Source organism: Marmota monax, unplaced genomic scaffold (assembly GCF_021218885.2).
Source record: "Marmota monax isolate L192 unplaced genomic scaffold, Marmota_monax_Labrador192_F-V1.1 WCK01_AAM20220418_F8-fsc00097, whole genome shotgun sequence".
In the NCBI taxonomy this organism is placed as follows: Eukaryota; Metazoa; Chordata; class Mammalia; order Rodentia; family Sciuridae; genus Marmota; species Marmota monax.
The window spans coordinates 3,339,444-3,345,979 of record NW_026694162.1 but is presented as its reverse complement, the minus strand read 5'-3'; the positions used below and the strand labels follow the sequence as shown (position 1 = coordinate 3,345,979).

The 6,536-nt window shown below is 37.2% G+C and overlaps 1 pseudogene; it reads left to right on the top strand.

Moving 5' to 3' along the window:
* Nucleotides 1–2,220: 2,220 nt before the first annotated feature.
* LOC124107676 (52 kDa repressor of the inhibitor of the protein kinase-like) lies at nt 2,221–6,219 on the top strand (annotated as a pseudogene).
* The last annotated feature ends 317 nt before the right edge of the window (nt 6,220–6,536 follow it).

Below are 6,536 nucleotides of genomic sequence, written 5' to 3'. Positions count from 1 at the left end.
TTCCTGGTTTAAATGAATCCATTTATCAATCGTTCCAGGCCTTGGGAATTCATCCCTCAATGATACATACAAGATTTCTTCTGTCATGACTTCTAGGAAAAAATTGAAACAAGTAAACAAATTGGGTCTTTGCTGAGCAATTATTTTGGGCCAGCCTATTATAAATGCTTCGAGTGCTTTCCCATTTAATCCTCACAAATAACCTAGTTATATAATGTTGATTATCTTTTTCACAAATAAGTGAATAATCAAGACCACACAGGAGGAAGTTAGCCTGACTCCAGAGAACCCTTGTATACATATTATAGTGCAGTTATATAAAAACTTCTGGATCCCAGGAGAGAGACTAAAGCCAGATATGAATTTGGCCTTCATCTTCATATAGGAGATACTTAAAATAAGATAGAGAGTACTCCAAGGAGTACATAAACTAAAATCTGATAACTGAATCTAGGTCCATCTAGTGTAGATGTCGACAGGCTGGAGGAGAAGACCTGGAAGAAGCCTGTGAGGAGGAAGGAAACCTGTCTCTGGAAGAAAGTGTTTCAAGGAGAGAAGGGTCAACTGTGTGGTCTACTATCGGGAGACTGAATGAGAAGAGAACAGAGAAATGAGAGTTGGGGTTGGCAATAAAGAGGCCATTGTTTGGTGTGCCAAGAGCAGGGCCCACTGGGTGATGAGGACCAAGGCCTGGCTGAGTGGGTTGAGGAAATAGTGGAGGAGAGGTGGTAGAAATGTTGTGTATTGACAACTATTTTGATGGATTTGAGGTATAGGGGATCAGATAAATTAGGTTATAGGCGACAAACCCACCTAAACACAGTTATCTCATGCTAGACAAAGGCACTATCAACATACATTGGAGAAAAAAATAACCTCTTCAACAAATGGTGCTGAGAAAACTGGAAATCCATACATAACAAGATTGAATTAAACCCCTGTCTTTTGCCCTGCACAAAATTCAACACCAAGTGGATCAAAGACCTAGGCATTTGACCAGAAACGCTGTGCCTACTAGAAGAAAATGTAGGCCCAACTCTTCATCATGCCTGCTTAGGAACTGACTTCCCTAACAATATTCCTAAAGCAGAAGAAGTAAAGTCAAGAATCAATAAATGGAATGGTATTAAACTAAAAAGCTTCTTCACAGCAAAGGAAATAATCAAGAATATAAAGAGAGAGCCTACAAAATGGGAGAAAATCTTTGCCACTTGCACCCAGGTGCAGCATTAATCTTCAGAATGTACAAAGAACTAAAAAAAATTTAACATCCCCAAAACAAATAACCCAATCAATAAATGGAAAAGAGGAACTGAACAGATACTTCACAGAAGAAGAAATATGGTCAATAAATATATGAAAAAAAAGTTCAACCTCTCTCAATTAGAGAAATGCAAATTAAAACTACACTGAGGAGCTGGGGCTGTAGCTCAGTGGCAGAGCACTTGCCTGGATTAGATCCTTAGCACCTCATAAAAATAAACAAATATAATAAAGGCAGACTGTCCACCTACAATTACAAAAAATAAAAGTTCTGGGGATGCAGCTCACTCAGTGGTACAGTGTCTCTGGGTTCAATCCCCAGTATCAAACCAAACAAAAACTGAGATTCCATCTCCCTCCAATCAAAATGGCAATTATCAAGAATATAAGTAGCAGGGGCTGGGATTGTGGCTCAGTGGTAAAGCACTTGCCTAGCACGTTTGAGTCACTAGGTTCAATCCTTATCACCATCTATAAAATAAATAAAAAAAAGGTATTATGTCCATCTACAACTGAAAATAAAAAAAAGAATATAAGAATGTTGGCGAGGGTATGGGGAAAAAAAGGTACACTCACACATTGCTGGTGGGACTGCAAATTAGCGTAACCACTATGGAAAGCAGTGTGGAGATTCCTCAGAAAACTTGGAATGGAACCATGGTTTGATCCAGTGATTTCACTCTCGTTATACACCCAAAGGACTTAAAATCAGCATACTACCATGACACAGCCACATGAATGTTTATAGCAGCTCAATCCACAATAGCTAAACTATGGAACCAACCTAGGTACTCTTCAATAGATGAGTGGCTAAAGACAATGTGGTATATATAAACAATGAAATATTACTCAACCATAAAGAAGAATGAAATTATGGCATTTGCCAGTAAATGGATGGAACTGGAGACTATCATACTAAGTGAAATAAGCCAATGTTCCCCCTAAACCAAAGGCCGAATGTCTCTGGTATGCAGATGCTAATATACAATAAGGAGGGTAGGAAAGAACAGAAGTTCATTGAATTAGACAAAGGGGAATGAAGGGCAGGGGAGGGGAATAGGAAAGACAGTGAATGAATCCGACATAACTTTCCTATGCTCACATATGAATACGTGACCACTGTAACTCCACAACATTTACAACCACAAGAATGAGTAGTTATGTTCCATGTATGCATAATATGTCAAAATATCCTCTATTGTCATGTAAATCTAAAAAGATTAAATAAATAAAATATTTTTTTTTAATGAGGTAATAGCTGGAGGAAGATGTGCAATCAGAGGAGGGTCTTTGTTGTGGCTATTTTGTACTCCCATGTAGGGGATTGGTTCAGTGTATTTGTCTGCTGTTGGGAATGACCCAGCAGGGAACAAAAATTTGATGCCACAGAAAAGAAAGGTGATTTAGACCTCTCCAAGACAAGTCTAGAGCACAAGCAAAAGTTTTGATTTTTGATAGGGTCAGGGACTCTTCCTGATAGTGGTTAGGGAAGAGAGCTTTGTACACTGTCCAAATTTCTGTATTTGTTAGTCCAGAAAATCTTGCAACCTTGGGGGAAAATAAATCAATCAGCAATTTAAATCAAGTGATGTTTTGTGAGGACAACATTGAACTGGATAGTATAAGGAAAACAGAAAAAAACACGAAGATACTCTCTGAGTTTAAGGTTATTAATGATTTATTAAGATGTAAAATTTTAAAAATCAATGAATCTCCTACGCAGAAAACCAGAGCAGGCTTTTGTGACCAGCAGACTAGACAGCTTCCTGTGTCCTCACTTGCAGATCCTCTCAGTGGTCATAGCTATAAATATATAGTTCCTTTTTTTTTCTTTTTGCATTTTGTACCAAATTCTAATTTCACAAGACAGGTTTATCTTTCCCTGACTTTTGTTGTTTGTTTGTTTGTTTTTAAACAAAATTCACATTTTATTTAGATTAAAATAAACTATACAAAATTGATTTTCTTCACCAAAATAATAGCAATATTTTCTGTATTATTTCTAGATAAACTGCAAAACATTTATTTTATAGGTTTTGCTTATAAATCAAGATGATGCAGTAGATGTAGTCATGGAAAAAGAAAACAGACAAGTTGCCCATATCAACATCCTCTGATTCTGTCTGGACCATGAAGCAGAAAATGAAAGTGTAGGCTTATGAAGATGTAGGCTCAATAAAGGAACGTAAATAGCAACAACCAGATGTGGAACAACCACGGCAAGCTCTTCCACTCAAACTTTAACTGTAACGTGTTCTTTAAGTTCTTGATAAAGACAAAATCTATACTGAAATCTGTTTGGTGGGCTCACAACTCTGGTTAATTCCCTTAATTGTCCATTACAGATTTTAACACACTTAAAACTCCTAATAGTTAAAGGTCAACAATGGGCTTCATCGTAACATTTCATAAGATGCATTCTTTTCTTATACCTCCTCAAAATTTACTTCTTCAAAATTCATAATAATGCCTAACAACTGGATCCATGGTAATAATACATTTTATAATCTAAAAGACTTAACTGAAACAATTCCAGAGTACTACTAGCAGAGGTACTTTCAATGGGGTCTTCTGGAAGAAATGTGGTACTTCCAATGGGGTCTTCTGGAAGAACAGACAAGTTTTCAAAGCATGAGAGCTCAAACAGGTGCCATGTACATAAGTAGATTACCAATGGCTAATGTATTCATGAGAGGCTGATCAACTAAATAAACATTATCGATTATGTGCCAAGCACTTTGAGACCTCTATGATCTGTAGAACTAAACATTTTGCAGAGGTATCATAAAACTAAAGAATGATTGGGTTATTTTATTTCTCAAAATTAATTGTAGAAGATACTTGTGAAGTCATTGGGTGCATCTTCATAGGATAGTTCTTCAAGATAATGCAATACCAATAATATTTGATCTTACCAGTCATTTGAACAATCCACATAATAGACACAGAAAAGGAATAAAAGAATTGAGTGAAGATGAAATCAGGACACTGAAACAGAAAAAAATCGACAAAACTTCTGAACAGGAACAAAAACATAAAGAAATAAATAATAGCAATGCTGAGAACCCCAGTGCAGAAGAAGGGGTGATGAACAAGATGAAGATATTTTGCCTTTAACCCTTGAAGAGAAGGAAAACAAAGAATATTTAAAGTATTTATTTGAAATTTTGATTCTTATGGGAAAACAAAATATACCACTGGATGGGCATGAGGCTGATGAAATCCCAGAAGGTCTTTTCACTCCTGATAACTTTCAGGCCCTGTTGGAGTGCCGGATAAATTCTGGTGAAGAGGTCCTGAGAAAACGCTTTGAGACCACAGCAGTTAACACATTGTTCTGTTCAAAAACACAGCTAGAAGCAGATGCTGCAGATCTGTGAGAGTTGCTTTTGGGAAGAAATCCTCAGGGAAGTGAGAGACTTGCACTTCTTTTCCATTATCACTGACGAAGTGGTGGACATAGCAGGGGAGGAGCACCTTCCCGTGTTGGTGAGGTTTGTAGATGAATCTCAAACCTGAGAGAGGAATTTGTGGGCTTCCTGCTTTATGAAGCTGATGCAGAAATTTTGGCTGTGAAATTTCACACTACCATAACTGAGAAGTGGGGACTAAATATGGAGTATTGTTGTGGCCAGGCTTACATTTTGTCTAGTGGATTCTCTTCCAAAATGAAAGTTGTTGCTTCTAGACTTTTAGAGAAATATCCCCAAGCTATCTACACCCTCTGGTCTTCCCGTGCCTTAAATCATTGGCAGAATCAGTGCCTGTGTTTAGGTTGTCTATTGCATTAGGAACAATTAAGGAAGTTTATTCTTTTTTCCATCGATCACCACAACTGCTATTAGAACTTGACAATGTAATTTCTCTTCTTTTTCAGAACAGTGAAGAAATGGGTAAAGAACTGAAGGAAATTTACCATTCTCAGGGGTCAGGCAGGCATGATGCTTTTGAAATTTTGGAGGATCTCCTGCAAGCACTTGTTTTAGGTTTAGATGGAATAAATAGTGACACAAATGTTAGATGGAATAGTTGTATAACTGGTTGAGCATTTGTACTCTGTAGTACAGTAATAGATTTTGATTTCATTGTTACCATTGTTGTTCTCACAAATGTCTTGTCTTTTACAATGTCTTATCTTTTACAAGTAAGATGTCTTATTTGCCATCAGCAGCTTAACTGCAGTATTGCATTCACTCAATAAAGTAATGGAAAATATTGAAGTTTATTATGAGTTTTGGTTTGAGGAAGCAACAAATTTGGCAACAAAACTTGATATTCAGATGAAACTCCCTGGGAAATTTCGTAGGGCTCAGCAGGGTAACTTGAAATCTCAACTAACCTCTGAAAGTTACTATAAAGAAACCCTCAGTGTTCCAACAGTGTAGCACATCATTGAGGGTATTAAAGATATATATTCAGAACAGCACCTCAAAGGTCTTAAATGCTTATCTCTGGTACCCTCAGTCATAGGACAGCTCAAATTCAATACATCAGAGGAGCACCACGCTGACATATACAGAAGTGACTTGCCTAATCCTGAAACGCTTTCAGCAGAGCTTCACTGTTGGAGAATCAAATGGAAACACTGAGGCAAAGATATAGAGCTTCCATCCACCATTTATGAAGACCTCCATTTGCCTGATATCAAGTTTTTTTCCTAATGTATATGCCTTGCTGAAGGTCCTGTGTATTCTTCTTGTAATGAAGATTGATAATGAATGCTATGAAAGTGGACAAAAGCATTCTAAAGCATACTTGAGGAACACTTTGACAGACCAAAGTTCAAGTAACTTGGCTTTGCTTAACATAAATTTTGATATAAAACATGATCTGGATTTAATGGTAGACACATACATCAAACTATATACAACTAAGTCAGAGCTTCCTACAGATAATTCAGAAACTTTGTTGAAAATACCTAAAAGACTTTTAAAATGGACTTTCTCTTATATTTGATATTTGGAAGAGAAGCCATAAGGTATACGTAGGTCACTTGTTACTGAACGTCTTTACCTACAGGCCTCTCATGAATACATTAGCCTTCAGTAATCTGCCTATATACATGGCACCTGTTTGAGCTCTCATGCTTTGAAGTCTTTTGTTGTTTCTTGTACCAGGGATTGAATCCAGGGGTGCTTAACCACTAGGCCATACCCAAGCCCTTTTTTATATTATTTAGAGACAGGTCTCACTAAGTTGCTTAGGGCCTCTCTAAATTGCTGAGGCTGGTTTTGAACTTGCAGTCCTCCTGCCTCAGCCTCTTGATCCACTGG